Source organism: Bubalus kerabau, chromosome 6 (assembly GCF_029407905.1).
Source record: "Bubalus kerabau isolate K-KA32 ecotype Philippines breed swamp buffalo chromosome 6, PCC_UOA_SB_1v2, whole genome shotgun sequence".
In the NCBI taxonomy this organism is placed as follows: Eukaryota; Metazoa; Chordata; class Mammalia; order Artiodactyla; family Bovidae; genus Bubalus; species Bubalus kerabau.
The window spans coordinates 31,075,248-31,093,740 of NC_073629.1; the positions used below are offsets into that span (position 1 = coordinate 31,075,248).

Below are 18,493 nucleotides of genomic sequence, written 5' to 3' on the forward strand. Positions count from 1 at the left end.
TGACTCGTAAGGCCAACCCTCCTCACAACAAGGAAGAAAATAGAAGCAGGACACAGAAGGCCCCCAGCAGCAGGGCTGGATAAATAAGGATTCTTCAGCATAGCTGTGAAAGGCACAATGGGTTCTGTCCGTAATTACTCTGCGTTCGGAAATGGTGTTTCCAATGTGACCTTTCTACCTGCGATTCTAACAGAGGGGCTGCTGTCAGTGTTAATAAAGCCTGGACTCGGCTCTCCTTGATTGGAGCCAATTAGAATTACCCAGAGAGGGCAGCCAGGGCAGCGTGGCCGCTAATGAGGGCAGATGATGTGTTGGCATTGGCTTCTTTGCCCAGTGAGGAGGGGATGGGAAACTCACCCCGCCTAGCGGTCCCCTCTTCCCCCCTCCCATGGCCTCCAATAACTCTACTGAACTATTTCTTGAGCACCAGCTTTAAATCAAGGCAATTAGATCTACTGCGGAAAAGAATATCTCCTGGATAATGAGGCCAAGCAACACTTTTTCTCACTCAGCCTGTATTTATTAAGCAAACTACCACAGTCCCCCTTACCCAAGGGGATATGTTGCAGGACACCCAGTGGATGACTGAGACTGTAGTCCCCTATATACACTATGTTTTTCCTTATACACGCATACCTGTGAAAGAGCTTAATTTATAAATTAACACAGTAAGAGATGGAACAGTTATAACAATATATTAGAATAAAAATTATATAAACATGTTCCCTCCCTCTCTCTCACTCTCAAAATATCTTATGGTACAAATTTTCCATTTCAACTAAGCACTTATCACACACTGTGGCATTAACTTGTGCAGTCTGAGGTTCGACAAAGCTAGCACAAACTTCTCAGTGTTATGTGGCAGCCTGGATGGAAGGGGAATTTAGGGGAGATTAGGTACATGTATATGCTGAGTCCCTTCACTCTTCATCTGAAACTATCACAACATTGTTAATTGCCGATACCCCAATACAAAATAAACAAACAAAAAAATTAGCATGAATTTCTCTTCCTCTTCACAATTTCACAGACAAAAGTTTCATCCTTACCATAGATCTTAGCAACCTCAGCATAGGATTTTTTTCTTTCCTTATTAAATGTAGAACTTTCACCTTTTCACTTAAAGAAAGCGCTTTGTGACTTCTCTTTGGCATGTCCAAATTGCCAGCATCACAACTCTTGCACTTTGGGGCCATTATTAAGTAGAACAAAGGTGACTCAAACACAAGCACCGCAATATGATGGTCATGCTAGTAACCGAGATGGCTACTAAATGCTAATGGGAGAGACATCCTGAATGAAAGGATGATTCATGTCTCAGTGGGAGGAGGTGGGATGAAGTAGGATACTCGGGATTTCATCACACTATTTGGTTCAGTTGAGTCGCTCAGTCATGTCCGACTCTTTGCGACCCCATGGACTGCAGCACAATAGGCTTCCCTGCCCATCACCAACTCCTGGAGCTTGCTCAAACTCATGTCCATCGAGTTGGTGATGCCACCCAACCATCTCATCCTCTGTCGTCCCCTTATCCTTCTGCCCTCAGTCTTTCCCAGCATCAGGGTCTTTTCTAATGAATCATTTCTTTGCATCAGGTGACCAGAGTACTGAAGCTTCAGCTTCAGCAGCAGTCCTTCCAATGGATGTTCAAGTTTGATTTCCTTTAGGATGGACTGGTTGGATCTCCTTGCAGACCAAGGGACTCTCAAGAGTCTTCTCCAACACCACAGTTCAAAAGCATCGATTCTTCGGCTACTAAGAATAGCATGTAATTTTAAACTTCTGAATTGTTATTTCTGAAATTTCCCATTTGATATTTTCTGACATGGCTGACTACAGGGTAACTGAAACTGTAGAAAACAAAAAGATTAGGGGGACCACTGTACTCTGGGCCAGGAGAGGTGCCGGGGCAACATGCAATAACAGCTAAGATACAAACTTACCATGAAGTGAAGGAAACTTAAGCTTTAGGGCATCCCATCAGCACAAGTCCTGAAAGGGAAGCTAGCAATGCTGTTCATGTTTTGGTCAACTTTGAAAAGGTAAGTTATTTTAACCACTCTCAGTTAGGAATGCCGTCTCTTTCTGCTCAGACTCTGTCACACTCCCCCCAGGGTAGAGCATCAATGAAGTGGCATTGACGGGATCTGGCCCAGGGCAAGTAAGTAGGGGACACGATTAGGTTTGCATTCTGCGGGGGTGTATTAGGTGGTTTGCAGTCACTTTTTAAAAATGTTATTTCTTTACTATGATTTTTTTGGCTGCACTGGGTCTTCATGCTGCTCGTGGGCTCTCTCCAGCTGCAGGGAGCTGGGGCTACTGTCTCATTCTAGCGCATGAGCTTCTCGTTGCAGTGGCTTCTCTTGCTGTGGAGCGTGGGCTCTGTAGTTGGGGCGCAGGTGCTTAGTTGTTCCTCGACATGTGGGATCTTCCCAGATCAGGAATCATACCCGTGTCTCCAGCACTGGCAGGCAGACTCTTTACCACTGGACCACCAGGGAAGTCCTGCAGTCACTTTTTAAATAAACTTCTCTAGCCATCTCAGTGTGGAAGTAGCTTCCAGGAACCCTCCTATTGCCCATGGTATCTTCTCCTCTGGCACGTGGCACTAAGGAGCAGGGCCAAAGTTCATATCAGATTTGAATACATCCTACAGAAACTGGCAGTGGAAGTATGTGGGCAGTGGAGGAGAAACAAGATTTGAATTGTACAGAGCCAAAAGCTAGTCTATGGGAAAATCTTCTGTGTGTAAAATTCTAAATGCAGGATTCAGTTCTCACAGATACCAAGTCATATATACTAGGAATATTCAGTAATAATACAGTGATGCAATTCTATCCTATACCTTTTTTCTTTTTTGGTGACAATTATGCCAAATAGGACTTATCAGAATATGTTTGTAAAGTATAAACTGTAGCAGCCCTACAAACAGCAAGTATGTCTGGTTGTGAAGTCACATGTTTTATGCATCCCAATCATCAATAATAAATCTTATTTTTATTATGCTGGAGGAAAGACTTAATTCACTTTCCTTTTTCTATATAGAAAAGATGACAAAACTGTTGTTATATAAAGAGGTGAGAAAAGAGTATTCAAACAAAAAATGCAGAGGAAGAAAAGTATTGCAGCAGTGTGCTAGGCAATTAATAAAAACATTGTATTACTTTTCTGTATCTTGTGATATTTGTGAAATATTTCAACTTTAAGAGTCCTACAGCTTTCAGCTTTCGGCTCGGAGGAGGCAAATGTGCAACTTTCTTCGTTCGTCCAGAATCCGGGTTCATCCTACACCAGCCGCCTCCACCATGCTGCCTAAATTCCACCCCAACGAGATCAAGGTCGTGTACCTGAGGTGCACCGGTGGGAAGTCGGTGCCACGTCTGCCCGGGCCCCCAAGATCGGCCCTCTGGGTCTGTGTCCAAAAAAGGTCGGTGATGACATCGCCAAGGCAACTGGTGATTGGAAGGGTCTGAGGATTACAGTGAAACTGACCATTCAGAACAGACAAGCCCAGATTGAGGTGGTACCTTCTGCTTCTGCCCTGATCATCAAAGCCCTCAAGGAACCACCAAGGGACAGAAAGAAGCAGAAAAACATTAAGCACAGTGGAAACATCACTTTTGATGAGATCGTCAACACTGCCCGGCAGATGTGGCATCGGTCTCTAGCTAGAGAACTTTCTGGAACCATTAAAGAGATCCTGGGGACCCAGTCTGTAGGCCGCCACCCTCACGACATCATAGATGGTATCAACAGTGGCACAGTGGAGTGCCCCGCTAGTTAAGAACTGCAAAGGAAAAAGAAAAATACAGGATCATTTGACAACCAAAAAAAAAAAAGAGTCCTACAGTTTGTTGTCATTTTTCTCAATCTAAGCAAAGATCCACTTTCACACCCAATTTTGGATTTGTAATTTTTTGTTTTTCTTAAAGAGGGTCCTTCAAATTGTCTTAAGTTTCAGGTCCCACAGACATCCCTGGAGCATCCAGTCATGGTTTACTCCCTTTCATAGTCTGACAAGAGAACACAATTGCCTTCCCTTGCTCCACACGTGTGTGACCAATGCCCACTGAGTACCCGGTTCAGAGCTAGGGCTGGGCAGGCGCACGGTGGGTGACGGAGCAGATACGGCATCTTCCTGGCTGTGGAGAGGGAGACAGCACTATCAAGTAAGCTAAATCACACAGCATGCTGTGAGAGAGAATAAGGAAGCAAAGTTTTCATAGGAAATATTTTAGCTGAGACCTAAAGGTTAGGAGTGGTTCAGATGGACTTCCCTGGTGAGACAGTAGACAGGAATCTGCCTGCCAGGCAGGAAACATAGGTTCAACCCCTGGTCCGGGAAGATTCCACATGCTGTGGAGCAACTAAGCCAGGGTACCACAGCTACTGGAGCCCGCGGGCTGCAGCTGCCGAAGACCATGTGCCTGAAGCCTGTGCTCCGCAACAAGAGAAGCCTCCACAATGAGCAGCCCACACACCACAACGAAGACCAGCCCCTGCTCACTGCAATTAGAGAGACCCCATGCACAGCAACAGACTCAGAGCAACCAAAAATAAAATAAATAAATAACTTTAAAAAAAAGAGTTGGTCAAACGAAGAATTTTTTAAAAAGAACATGGCAAGCAGAAAGAACAGCATGAGTCTTTACTCATCGTTCTGGGATGGTAAGGGTTTGATGTATGACAGGTATTCAGTAAATATCTCTTGAATTACCTTTTAAAATAAATGCTACAATCTGTGCAGGGCCATAGTGCTATAGGAGCACACAGGAGAGGCACTGAGCCCTTGCCAAGGGCAGCTGGAAGGAAGTAATGAGGAATAAGCAAAAGTTGGGTTAAAATTGACTTCCTGGCTTTCAGGAGAAGAAACAGCATGTGCAAAGGCCCTGGGATTAGAGATTAGAAAGCAGTTCTGTATGGCTGGACAGATAGCATGCTAGATTTAGGAAGGAAAGTTTGGCTGAGGGAAGATGGAAAAGTAGAACCGGCAAGAAATGAGGCTGGACATGTAAACCAGAGCCAGACCATGATAGAGCCTCATAAGTCATGGTAAGATGTTTGGACTTTATGTTGGTGAGGTGGTTTTAGCAAAGGAAATGACATGCTCAGATCAGTACATTAGAAAGATTTGGTTGCCAGGTGAAGAGGGGACTGGATAGAGGCTAAGGCAGGAAGACCAAGCAGGAAACTTGGAGAAATGCAAGGGAAGGTGGTGGCCAGAGGCAGTGACAGTGGGGATGGAAGACGTAGAGAGATCCCTAGAGGAAGGTTATGGTACCTGATGCAGTTAGATCAGCAAGGTAGAAGAATCACAACAGGGGCTGGAGCCACGCTTGTTCCTAGTTCCTCTTCCTTCAGGAAGCTAGCCAGTCTCTTGTTTTCGGTGGAAGGTTTCTTTGCAGTATCAGGGCTGCCTGTGTCCTACTGGTCACGCTGGGTTCCATATCTTCATTCACTCCTCGGATCCTGCTCTTTTTTCTCTGACTTCTCGTTGAGTTCAGCCAATGGGAGCTGACAGAAGACTGGAGGTCAGGGGAAAAAGGTCACAGTATTTAATCCCTGTGGCCTCCCTGAGAGAAGGACCCAGGCTAGTTACGCCCTTCAGTCTCTCTCGGGACAGCCTTCTCATCTCTACTTTCCCCCTCCCTGGTTTCAGTATTCACTTCCCTCCCCTTCAATTAGGACTTAGGGAGGTTACAGCTCCACTGAGACGTGGCAGAATCACCCCAACATCTCTTGGTTTCTGCATGCCTCATCCACACCTTGGTAAGAGCTTTTGAATCAGACCACATCCCCATAAGCCCGGAAGCCAATAAGGCTAAGATCATACCTTCAACTCTTTTCCTGGTCATCAACCATCATCTTCCTGTGCACTTTGTCCCATGTCAAGTCCAGTTTCCTCCCGCAGTGTGGAAATCATCTCTGATTCATGGCTCTGACTCTCAGGACTTCCCTAGCGCTGCCTGTCCCTGCCCTGTTCAGTCCCTGGGGCTTTCCTCCATCACTGGGGAGATCTGGGGAGCCAGTCATCAAATGACTAGTGGCCAAGGCCCCTTCCTGCCTCCCTGAGAGGTCAGACTACACCTGCCCAATTGCTGTTCTCAGACTCACCATCCTCTAGGCTCCCTGCTGACCTGTAACCTTCATGTCTATCAAGGTGTATGTGTCCAGGTCAGTCGCTTAGTCATGTCTGGCTTTTTGCAACCCCATGGACTGCAGCACGCCAGGCTTCCCTGTCCATCACCAGCTCCCGGAGCTTGCTCAAACTCATGTCCATCGAATCGGTGATGCCATCCAACCATCTCTTCCTCTGGCGTCCCCTTCTCCTGCCCTTCAATCTTTCCCAGCATCAGGGTCTTTCCAATGAGTCAGTTTTTGCATCAGGTGGTCATGTAAATAAGTATAAATAATTGTACTTGGAACAGAATCCAATCTTCTTACCTTTCCCCTGCCTATTCTTTTCCTCTACTTCTCATCTCCTTTCTCATCAGGGTCTTTTCCAATGACCTGGTTCTTGGCATCAGGTGGCCAAAGTATTGGAGTTTCAGCTTCAGCATCAGTCTTTCCAATGAATATTCAGGACTGATCTCCCTTAGGATTGACTGGTTGGACCTCTCTGCAGTCCAAGGGACTCTCAAGAGTCTTCTCCAACACCACAGTTCAAAAGCATCAATTCTTTGGTGCTCAGCTTTCTTTCTAGTCCAGCTCATATCCATACATGACTACTGAAAAAACTGTAGCTTTGACTAAATGGACCTTTGTTGACAAAGTAATGTCTCTGCTTTTTAATATGCTGTCTAGGCTGGTCAGAGCTTTTCTTCCAAGGAGCATGTGTCTTTTGATAGCTCAGTTGGCATGTGTCTCAGTCTCTGGTATTTGTCTGTTCCTCCCTCCCCACCCCCAGGGGGCAAGGATGTTGCCCGGTTCTTGCTTTATTCCAGCACCTACCCCAGTGCCTGGGACCTAGTGGTTACTGGGTAGCTTTTTGTCGACCAACGGACCAACCAACTGGACTGTTGTTTTCCGCTAGACAAGATAGAGCACCATTGATTAGGCCGCAGATTTAGTCTTACCTCTTGGAGAAGCATCTCATCAGCATCACAATTATTTCCCATTCATATATGACAACTCCTCAGTCATATGTGTATAATATTCATGTGCAACACTCCCTGGGCCCAATTAATGTCTTCATTGGCCCTAAGCACTGCCAAGTACACAAGGACTGACTTCACATGAAAATAACATTTTATTTTTTGATCTAACAATTGCTAAAAATTTTAAAAACAACTTTCTTCTAGATTTTTTGCCTGCAAAAATATGAATAAACTCATTACAGCTGTACTTACGTTTCTTCCTGTTTCTCAGTTTAGTAGGACCCCAGGCATGTATTTCCTCTGTTGGGCGATGGTTTCCATGATGCAGAATAATTCCATTCACTCTATGTGGATTTTACTAGTTTGACTTGACAAAGCCAAGCCAAGGTGGGGGTGGGGTAGGGTAAACCTCCCCCCTCTTTTGTCATCTTGGAAAGATGGAGGGGGCAAGGAGGAGTGAGGAGGAGTCAATTCCCCATTACTTTGCATGTGTTTTTCAACCTTGGCACTACTGTAAGGACAAATCTTTGCATGAGACTAACCTACTCATAGCAGGACATTTATCATTTCTGATTTCCAGGTACTAAAGGCTAATAGCACCTTTCAGTCATTGTGACAATTAAAAAAAAAAAACCTCCAAAATCTTCCTAGGGCGCAGTACTACTTCAGGGTAAGCTGTACTACCTCAGGTTAAGAAGCACTGTGACCTGTGTGGTTGAATGCAGGTGGAAAGAATGTCCTGAATGGTCCTAGCCCAGCTCTTTACATCCTCTCTGCCCCTCCCTCCTGGACTCGCTGAGCCCAGGTCAGCAGGTCGCTCTGCCCTCAGCCTCCCCCTTCTCTGAGCGACGATGGCTCATGTAGTATTTTGTCATGTGGTGTGACTCTTGTTATAGCATCACTTTTCATATTAACTCTCAGGGTTGTTCTAGAACATTTCCAAACCTGCTTGTGTGTCTCTGAGTAAATCCTAAGCTCCCAGAGGGCAGAACCCATGTTTTATACCTCTTTATGGAGAAGGCAATGGCACCCCACTCCAGTACTCTTGCCTGGAAAATCCCATGGATGGAGGAGCCTGGTGGGCTGCAGTCCATGGGGTCGCTAAGAGTCGGATACGACTGAGCAACTTCACTTTCACTTTTCACTTTCATGCATTGGAGAAGGAAATGCCAACCCACTCCAGTGTTCTGGCCTGGAGAATCCCAGGGACGGTGGAGCCTGGTGGGCTGCCGTCTGTGGGGTCACACAGAGTCGGACACGACTGAGCGACTGAACTGACTGAACTGAAGGTGAAGTTTGTCCTGTTATACAGTTCAGGAGGTTCTCCTGACAAGTATACTAGGGTGGTTTGCCACTCCCTCCTCCAGTGGATCAGGTTTTGTCAGAGCTCTCCACTATAACCTATCTGTCTTGGGTAGCCCTACACGGCATGGCTCATAGCTTCACTGGGTTATGCAAGCCCCTTTGCCATGACAAGGTGGTGATCTGTGAAGGGAGGCATGGTGCGCTGCAGTCCATGGGGTCACAAAGAGTTGGACACAACTGGGCGACAGAACCACAACAAGGTGAAATTTAGGTGTAAGGTGACTCAGGAAGAGGCATCTGGAGATCAACGTGGAATGTGGGTCTGAGGACGAGAGAGGAGTTTGGAGCCTGACACAGATTTGGGATGCAGCTACCCACAGGAGAGCTGACACTGGTGGGAGAAGCTATGACATTGTTTGAAAAAATGACCACCATCAGGCTGTGGGAGGAAATATAATGCCCAACTGAGGAAAAGACAGGATGACAGGCTTGGGGGAGTTCATGGGAATGTCGCTGACTCACAGAAGTCGGCAGGGAGGGGACAGGTCATCAGGACCAGAGCACGAGGGAGTGAAGAGGGGCTGCTCCACAGGTCAGCTGAGGAGTTGAAGGTGCCTTCTGGGTCCTCGTGGTACAGTGCTGAGGGTGGGCCGTGCTGCAAGAAGCCAGCAAGTTAGCAAAGTAAGGCAGCAAGTACAGTTTCCAAGAATTTCAGAAGTGAAGGAAAAAGAGGGCAGTCCCATGAAAGGGCAGCTTGCCACAAAGGAGGCATTCCTTAAATATATCTATTTATAAAAATGTGTAATCAATATGTACATTTATTTTTATAAATATATATGAATATATAGGGGAGACAGAAACAGTTTGTTGGCAGAGGTGGAAGAACTGTTTGCAGTGGAGTGTTTGAAGATGCAGGCAAGCCAGGTCTGGATAGGAGAACATGAGCTCCAGGTGGGGGCTCTTGGACTTGGTCAAGAAACAAACATTCCTGGAAGACAGGAATGATGGCATGCAGGGAGGGTGGGAAAAAATGTATATTTTGCAGTGAAAGGATTGCTTCCCTAGCAAGTTTGCCAAAAACATGAAATAACTGACCCTTTATTTATGCAGAGTCATTTTGATGGATGTCAGAAGCTCTTGAGCCTCTTATAGAATGCAGGATTTCTGTCTTTAGATTTTAAATGTCTACCCTAGAAGATTATAGCTCTAGCCTAGACAGGGCATTTGAGGGCAGGCTCAGAAAAAGGAGATAACACTAAACAACACTACCAATGAGCCCAGAAAACCAAAATGTCTCTTTCATTCCAAGCACGGAGGTCAGTAATAAAAAAGCATTTAATCCACAGCCTGAATGCAAAGGTTAGAAGCGGGGGGAAAAAAAGGCAACCCTAAACTATATGATGCCCACTCTTCCTTTTTACAACCCTGACAAAAGTAGGCAGGAGACAAATCCCATTTGTAAGGACAGCAAAATCTTGATCTCCTCTCTGACCCAAACCCTCTCCATGCATCATAAATATTTCCATAGTCATAAATATCACTGATGAGGAAGCAGAAGGCTCTTAATTGGCTCCAACTCATTTCATGGTGGAGGAAGCTAGGAAAAATGCACTGAATAAGAATAAGACAGGGTGAGAGATCTCCTGGGAGGAAATTAAAATAGACTCTTCAACCAAAATGATGCTCAATCTATGTGCTGATTTACGCCAAGAAAGAATTAGCTGAAGACTCATTGTGAGAAGTGTCTTTTCCCACTGTCCCAGGGCCTTTTCTATCTTAGAAATGCCAATTCTTTTCAAGCTGAGTTTTATGGTGGTTGATTTTATTGAAAATGAGCCACTGTAAGGAAAGAATGGAACTCGCTAGCATTTATTAAAACTTCATAGCAGGATAGTGGATAAATAAACAGTAGTATATTCATACAATGGAATACTATTCGACAGCAAAAAAGATGGGCCACTAATCACACATCATCAGGGATGGGTTTCAGAAACATTATGCTAAGTGAAAGAAGCCTTATATGAAAGAGTACACACTACAGGGTTCCATTAGTATTATGCTCTCTAACAGGTGATCTGTGGCGGGGAAAAAGTCCAGACAACGCTTGCCTCTAAGGGTTGGGGAAAGATGGGAAGGGATGTGAGGGAACTTTCTATAATGATGGAAATGCTCTCTGCATTTTAATGGGAGTTCGGATTACACAGGCACTCACATTTGTCATAACTCAGCAAAAGTACCCTTAAGATCTGGGCATGCCATTGTATCTAAATTTTACATCAAATGAAAAATCTAAACAAAGACCAAGCTTTAGTAATGATATGCATGCTGAAGTATTTAGGGAAAAGTGTTCTGCCATCTACAAATTACAGTGAAAAGCTCCACTAAAATAAAATGGATTCATGGATGGATACAGAAATGGATAAATACGTGAGAAAGCAATTTTAGTAAGATGTTAATGGTAGAGTTTAGGTGGCTAGTAGACAGCTGTTCCCTGTAAAATTCTTTCCACTTTGCTATGTGTATGAAAAATGTCGCAATAAAATGGAGAAATAAGAATAGTGTGATTCGTTAAAAACAGCAAACATTTACTGATCCCGAGGTTCGCCAAGTGCTTTACATAAATTTTTCCTCATCCTATCCTGATTTTACAGACCAGGAGGGTTAGCATTCAGAGAAATGCAGTTTCAGGGTCAGGGACACTTCTTTGCCCTTCTTTTATGCGTGCCCTCCAGATGAAGGCACTTATAGTTTGGGTAACACTCTCTTCTGCACTCGCGACCACTGAACCTCCATCCTCAGTGCTGGCTTCTGGTTAACTGGGAAGGTGAAGAGGCATCCTTGACCACCAATCAACAGTGTCACCAAGACTAACTAGACACCTGCTACTTCCCAGGTGGCTCAGTGGTAAAGAATCTGCCTGCCAACACAGGAGACACCAGGAGACTTGGGTTTGATCCTTGGGTCAGGAAGATCCCCTAGAGGAGGAAATGGCAACCCACTCCAGTATTCTTGCCTGGAGAATCCCATGGACAGAGGAGCCTGGTGGGCTATAGTCCATGGAGTCGCAAAGAGTCAGATGTAACTGAACACACACATTCATTATTACATGTAGGGAATTCAAAGAAATAGAAAACACAAGTCTCGGCCTTCAAGAGGCTCCTGCAGAATTGAGCCTAGCCTGGAGAACTGGACTCTGTGTGTGACTTTGGCACTAATTAGCTGTGTGACCTTGAGCAACTTACTTCAACTCTTGGGCTTTATTCTCTTTATCTGTGAAATAAGGGCTTGAACTAGACCAGCCCTCAGGTTCCTGACAACCCTCATGTTTCTGTGACTCTTGACCTGTAGTAATTTAAGGGTCAACAGCTGGTCCAGATAGTGTTTGCTAACAGAATGCTGAGGAAGGAAATCTCTAGATGGAGGGGAATGGGGGAGGGAAAATCTCCAGGCAATCGGGTCTAAGCAGTGCCCGTGTGGATGGGGGAGGAGTTGCAAACAGGGGGCCTGGAGGGGAGGACACACAGGGACTGTGAAGAGGGAGTGTGACTGGAGAAGGAGCTCAGTTACCAGAAGCCGAGGCAAAAACCAAGCAAACAATCCGCACTTTAACTTCTGAGAAGCAACATCCCACCAGAGGTGTGAAGCATGGGAAGTATGTGATGAGATGGTATCTGAGGAAGATTAATCTATTTATTTTCAGTCCTGGAAGAAAAGAGCAGCATAAATAATCACAAATGGCAGATCATTATAAGACTACATGGCAGACTCTAGAATACCCTTGATCCGCGGCTTTCAGGTTACCATCTTGAGAACACTAGGGCTCCTGGGAAGCAAGGGGACACTGGGGGGAGGCAGGCCCCAGCACCCCCTCCCGTCCCCACCCTAACCGCAACAGCACTGCTTTCAATGGCTTCATACATGGGAGTTCCAGATCAAATTTATTTTTAAATAATTCAACAGACTTCAACTGCACGATGCAAATTAATTACACAAATAAGCAGCCAGACAAATGCGTCAGGAGGGGGTTGCTGGAGGAGAAATAATTTGCTGGGCACATGCCTCACACAGCTAACTGATGCCTCCGCATTCTCACCTGTGAGGCGCCAGCTCTGACAAAGGAGAAGGGTCTTAGGAAGAGGGCAGATCTGGAAACAGCCGTGCCTGTGCCCCATGGTGTTAATGAAACATCCTCAGTCCGTGCAATATGCATGTTCAGGGGACTTGCAACTATTAAGCCCCGGGGACCTGACTCAGGCTCAGCAGGGCTCTGTCCTAACTTGATTCCCTCAGCAGGTCCCAGGGCCTCACTCACTTGCCTCTTCCTGGTGGCTGCCTCCAAGTAGCTTTGGGTGGGGCACTGTCTCTCCCCACTCCCCGACTCTTAGTGACGTGCCGCCCTAAACAAATATTCAAGAGCTTTCCACCCTGTAAAACTAGACCAGAGTGGCAAAAACAACAAACTTCGGAAGGCTCCACAGGTTCTAGATTCTTGCAGGTGTATTTCGGCTGGCTCTCCTGGCTTTTGTCTTTTTTGCAGGCAATATTAACTGACAGATTCTGCCCTCCACATTTATTCTTGAGTGGTCTCATCAGTGGTCTTCTTTCGGACCTGACTCTTAGATGCCCTTAGGCACAGCATTAGCTCTCCGCTTGTTTCAAGTGCTCCCTGACCCTCTGTCCCACAGGAAAAGGGACTTCCTCATAGCTGTGTTTTCACCCCACTACTTCATGCATGACTTTATGCTCTGCACCCTGGTTCTCTAACACTGCCTGGCAAGTTGGCCAAAGCTTAATGGCTTAAAAAAAACAACATCATTTATTCTCTCTCACAGTTTCTGTTGGTCAGGAACTTGGGAAGGACTCAGTAGGGCAGTTTCGGCCCAGGGTCTCTCACGTGATTGCAGTCATACATCAGCTGGAGCTGCAATCATCTGAAGGCGTGGCTGGGGCAGGAGGATCCACTTCCAAGGAGGCTCACTCACCTGACTATTGAATTGCTGCTGGCTCTTGTCAGGGGGACCCAGTTCCTCTCCATCTGGGCTTCTCCATGTTGCCGCTTGAGTGCCCTCATGGCATGGCAGCTGGCCTCCCCCAGGCAAGAAACCAAGAGTCCAGGTCAGATGCTGCAATGACTTTTATGGCCTAGCCTTGAATGTCACACCCTGTCCCTCCTCCTCATCACACAGGGACTGCCCTGCCTCAGTGTGAAAGAGGACCATGAAGGGAGGCAAGGATCATTGGAGATCATCTTGGATGCTGGCCCACCACACTATAGGAGGGTCAGAAGAGGAGGACCAGACTCAAGCGGTTTGCAACTTAGTTGGTAGGAGATGGGGGAGAGAAATCTTACATACTTGTAATAGTAGGAGGAAGAAGGAGGAGGAGGAGAGGATGGAGGAGGAGGGGAAGGAGGAGAAAAGCAGCAGCAGCAGAAGGGGAAGGAGGAGGAAGAGAAAGGAAGGAAGGAAGGAATAAAGGGAACAACAAAGGAAGGAAGAAAAGGCAAGTAGTACATGCCCTAGAATGCAAATGAGGTATGGAGTAAGCATACAGGAAAGATATAGACTCTGCTCTCTTGAAGTTTGTAATCTGGTGAGAATGATTGTTTTCATGTCATTCGGTTCAGTTACTCAGTCATGTCTGACTCTTTGTGACCCCATGGACTGCAGCACACCAGGCTTCCCTGTCCATCACCAACTCCTGGAGGTTGCTCAAACTCATGTCCATCACATTGGTAATGCCATCCAACCATCTCATCCTCTGTCGTCCCCTTCTCTTCTCTTCCTGCCCTTCAATCTTTCCCAGCATCAGGGTCTTTCCCAATGAGCCAGTTTTTCACATCAGGTGGTCATGTAAATAAGTATAAATAATTGTACTTGGAACAAAATCCAATCTCCTTACCTTGCCCTGCCTATTCTTTTCCTCTACTGCTCATCTCCTTTCTCATTGAGCTTCGAACATTCAACAACACCGGCCCTTCCTCCCACACACCAAGCTCCCATCTCCCTGGGGACCTTCCACTTCTGTTTCCTGGAATGCTCTCCAGATCTTGCCACAGCCAACTCTTTCTTGCCATTCAGGTCTCTTCATTTAGTTGCCCCATGATCTTTTCTGGTTTTGTCATTCAATTCCTCCAACTGGAACGTAAGCTTCATAAGAACAGAGACTTCATTAACCTCCAGACCCAGAGAGCACTTGTTACACTGCCGCTGCTGCTGCTAAGTCGCTTCAGTCGTGTCCGACTCTGTGCGACCCCATAGACGGCAGCCCACCAGGCTCCCCCGTCCCTGGGATTCTCCAGGCAAGAACACTGGAGTGGGTTGCCATTTCCTTCTCCAATGCATGAAAGTGAAAAGTCAAAGTGAAGTCACTTAGTCGTGCCTGACTCTTAGCGACCCCATGGACTGCAGCCTACCAGGCTCCTCCGTCCATGGGATTTTCCAAGGCAAGAGTACTGGAGTGGGGTGCCATTGCCTTCTCCGACTTGTTACACACCAAGTGATAAATATATGAGCATATAATGAGTAAATGAAGTACCTCTTTCTGACATGGTTCTAAAATTATATGAAATCATCCTTCTAGAATGTTGTAAACTGAAGCTCCAGCCCTGTCTCTTGTTCATCTTACAATCCAAACCAAGGTTGGTGAATTGCAGGCCTACCCAAAATCTAACCTTGCTGACTCCTCGACTCTGAGCAAACAACATACCTCTGCCACACCTGATCTTCTGCCACATCTGAATTCAGCGGACCAGTCTGGTCTGACTGTGTTGCTTGTGTTTTCCCTCGGAGTGGGATCCTCAATTTCTGATTGCCTTTGCTTGGCTTCTGGAACAACTCCCCTTTCCCTCCCCTCCAAGGGAAGGGCCTTCCAGCCTGTTTTGCTGCACTCATGTTTTCGGCTTTCCTGGGCTGAAATATGGAAAACAGTTGCTCATTAATATCCCAGCTTTCCTGCTTTTCAGGAGAAACAATATGACAGAGATCCCCACGCATATTCGTTTTGAAAAAATGGTTTTTAATTTGAAAGTAAATGGATGCTGCTGGTCTGCAGGTCTTTTCACCTGCTGTGGTGTGTGATTAGTGAGGCCTTTTCTCTCTGGGTGGTGGTGCCAGCTAATGGACTCATGCTTCCTCTGTATGTTTATTTATCTCAGTTAATTAAAATTTTGCCAAGTCTTCCTCACCACCCTTGTGCATGGCAAGGCCAAACATTGACTTGTGGCACTGATCCAGGCTGGCAGGCTGGGTGGGGGCAGCCATTCTATTAAATATTAATCGAAGAGGGCAATCAGGCCTGTGGGCTTCCACCCCTGGGGTTCTCCCCCTGGGAAGTCACAAATTGATGCCAGAGCTCAGTACTGGTGGCAACTGTCCCCACCAGGCCTGAGTCAGCACCAGATGCAATTATTTGGAATGGTTATTTGACAATAAATCTGAGCAGAATTCTGGGAGATGTCTCTTAAAAACTGGAATGAATTACATGCACATCTATCTTGAAAGGGGATGCTAACCATCATGTGAAACTCTGTCTTATAAATGACGACGGAGTCCATTTGCCAGCATTAATTTTGAAGTTCTGGGTTAGATTAAGGCTAGAAGAGTATCCTACACTTCAGATGTTATGAAACTGTGCCTCCACCAGGGCTGGGGGAAGAGATTAAGAACTGAGTGGGCACTCAAGGCCTCTGCTGCCCCATTTTTGGAAACGCTCACAAGTTCACCTTCTCACCAGCCTCCTCCCTTCAGTCACTGTTAGTTGTGTCCTAGCTTTTGAATCATTTCAGCAGGTACTGTGGCTGACAGACTTGGAAGATAGGAATAGTGCTCTGTTGAGCACTGTTCAGCAGTGTTGAACGCTGTGAGTTGAAGTGTTCTATATGAGTTTGAAGTGTTCTATATGAGTAGAAGATGAGAAATCTTCTGTGAAATCTTAACCCCCAGGACCTGTGAATGTGACCTTATTTGAAAATAGGGTCTTGAAAATAGTCAAGATGAAGCCATACTGGATTGGGCAGGCCTGATCCAGTGACTGGTATACTTATAAGAAGAGATCACAAGGACCTACTCTACTGAAACTAACCCAACATTATACATCAATTGCACTTCAATAAAAAAAAGAAGAAAGAAAATAAGAATAGATCACAGAGCCACACAGGGAGACCACCATGTGAAGTGAGAGGCACAGATTGCATTGATACATCTACCAGCTAAGCTGTGTCAAGGATTGCCAGCAATGCCAGAAGGTAGGAAGAAGCAAAGAAGGACCCTCTCGTAGAGACTTCAGAGAAAGCAACCCTACTGACGCCTTGATTCTGGGCTTCCAGTCTCCAGAACTCCAGAGAGGATAAATTTCTGTTGCTTTAAGTCACTGAGTTTGAAATACTTTGTTACAGCTGCCCAAAGAAACTTATACACACTCTACTCCAGGCCCCACTGCTGCCTGCCTCAGCCAGCTTGCATCTCTGATGGACATCTTATAGGCTTGGTCACCCTGGTTCCCTTCCCTTTCTGAGAGGTCTTATACAGTGAAATCCAAACTGGCTAGTAGGTTTACAAAGTGGGAAGTCAGACTAAGAAGAAAACCTCATCATAACTCAAGTCTTGTGGATGACTTTGGAAACATCGTAGTCTGCCTTCTTGCCTAACTGGAGGTCAGTGAACATAGTAAGATGGTTCATTGATAAGAGAGGATGTTGCTCTGCCTCAAGGGTCATCACTCTAAATTTAAGTCTCCCTGGTTGGCATCAGATAGAGAGAAAATAAGATATTGGCATAAAATTGTACTGACCTCAGCACTTATTCTGGAAATTGAATTTTTATTTTCACATTCCTGACTAGCTCTTTGTCTCTTCTAAAATTTGAGTGTATAACAACAACAAAGTGCAGTTAGATTGAGAGCTAGGTGAGTTTCTGGTAACCAACCTATCGTTAGGTGAGTTTCCAGCAAACAAGATTCTATAATATTCTGTTGTAGCTGGGGAGAGGGATATTGAACTTGAGGTCAGAAAACCTGGACTTGAATTCTAGCTCTGCTCATCCTTACAACAGCCTTGCAAGGTAAGTATAATTATCTCCCAGTTATGCATGGCAGGATGGACTGAGGCTGCCCCAGCCCCTCTCCAAAGAGATACACTCAAGAACTAGAAGGATAGCTTCTTCTTGGTCTTTGTTTTGCTGAGTGGGGCACACCCACTGAAGGCAGAGGCGAACTACTCCCGACAACAGGGAGAGTTTTAAGAAGATACAAAGGTGGAAAGGAGAGAGCAGGAAAATGATTGACAGGGAAGAGGAATTTTGGAGGGTAGGTGGGAAAGAAATGTGTGATGCAAGTGCTTAAGCTCCAAAACATCCAAACACCCATACAATTCAACAAAAAATAAATAAATAACCCAATTAAAAATGGGCAGAGGACCTTAACAGACATTTCTCCAAAGAGGACATAGAGATAGCCAGTAGACATGTGAAAAGATGCTCAACATCACTAATTATTAGAGAACTGAAAATCAAAACTATAATGAGGTACCACCGCATACCAGTCAGGCTGGCCATCATTAAAAAGTCTACAAATAACAACTGCTGGAGAGGGTGTAGAGAAAACGGAATCCTCATACATTGTTGGTAGGAATGTCAACTGGTACAGCCACTATGGAAAACAGTGTGGAAGTTCTTCAGAAAACTAAAAATAGAATTACCACATGATCTAGCAACCCACTCCTGAGAATATACCCAAACAAAACTATAATTTAAAAAGATATATGCACCCCTGACATGGAAATAACCTAACTGTCCATCAACAGATGAATGGATATACATCCATTCATATGGATATACATCCATTCAATATGTATATACATATATACAATGAGATACTACTCAGTCATAAAAAAGAATGAAATAATGCCACTCGCAGCAACATGGATAAAACTAGAGATTATCACACTAAGTGAAGTAAGTCAGAAAGGGAAAGCTAAACATCATATGATATCATTTACATGTGGAATCTAAAATATGGCACAAATGAACCTATCTGCAAAATAGAAACAGACTCAAAGAGAACAGGCTTGTGGTTGCCAAGGGGGAAGGGGAGGG

The 18,493-nt window shown here is 45.4% G+C and overlaps 1 long non-coding RNA gene and 1 pseudogene across 3 annotated transcripts; one reads left to right on the top strand and one right to left on the bottom strand.

The window, feature by feature from the left end:
* The first annotated feature begins 3,290 nt into the window (after positions 1-3,290).
* Positions 3,291-3,784, top strand: LOC129654937 (60S ribosomal protein L12-like; annotated as a pseudogene).
* Positions 3,785-8,782: 4,998 nt separating this feature from the next.
* On the bottom strand, positions 8,783-13,757 carry LOC129656092 (uncharacterized). 3 transcript variants are annotated; one of them, XR_008716188.1, is made up of 3 exons: positions 13,385-13,757; positions 11,970-12,104; positions 8,783-9,057 (listed from the first exon to the last, which is right to left on the bottom strand). It is a non-coding gene; the product is annotated as an uncharacterized LOC129656092 (long non-coding RNA). The 3 variants fall into 3 exon arrangements; XR_008716187.1 differs by lacking the exon at positions 13,385-13,757 and adding an exon at positions 12,715-13,267; XR_008716186.1 differs by lacking the exon at positions 13,385-13,757 and adding an exon at positions 12,496-13,267.
* Positions 13,758-18,493: the final 4,736 nt, after the last annotated feature.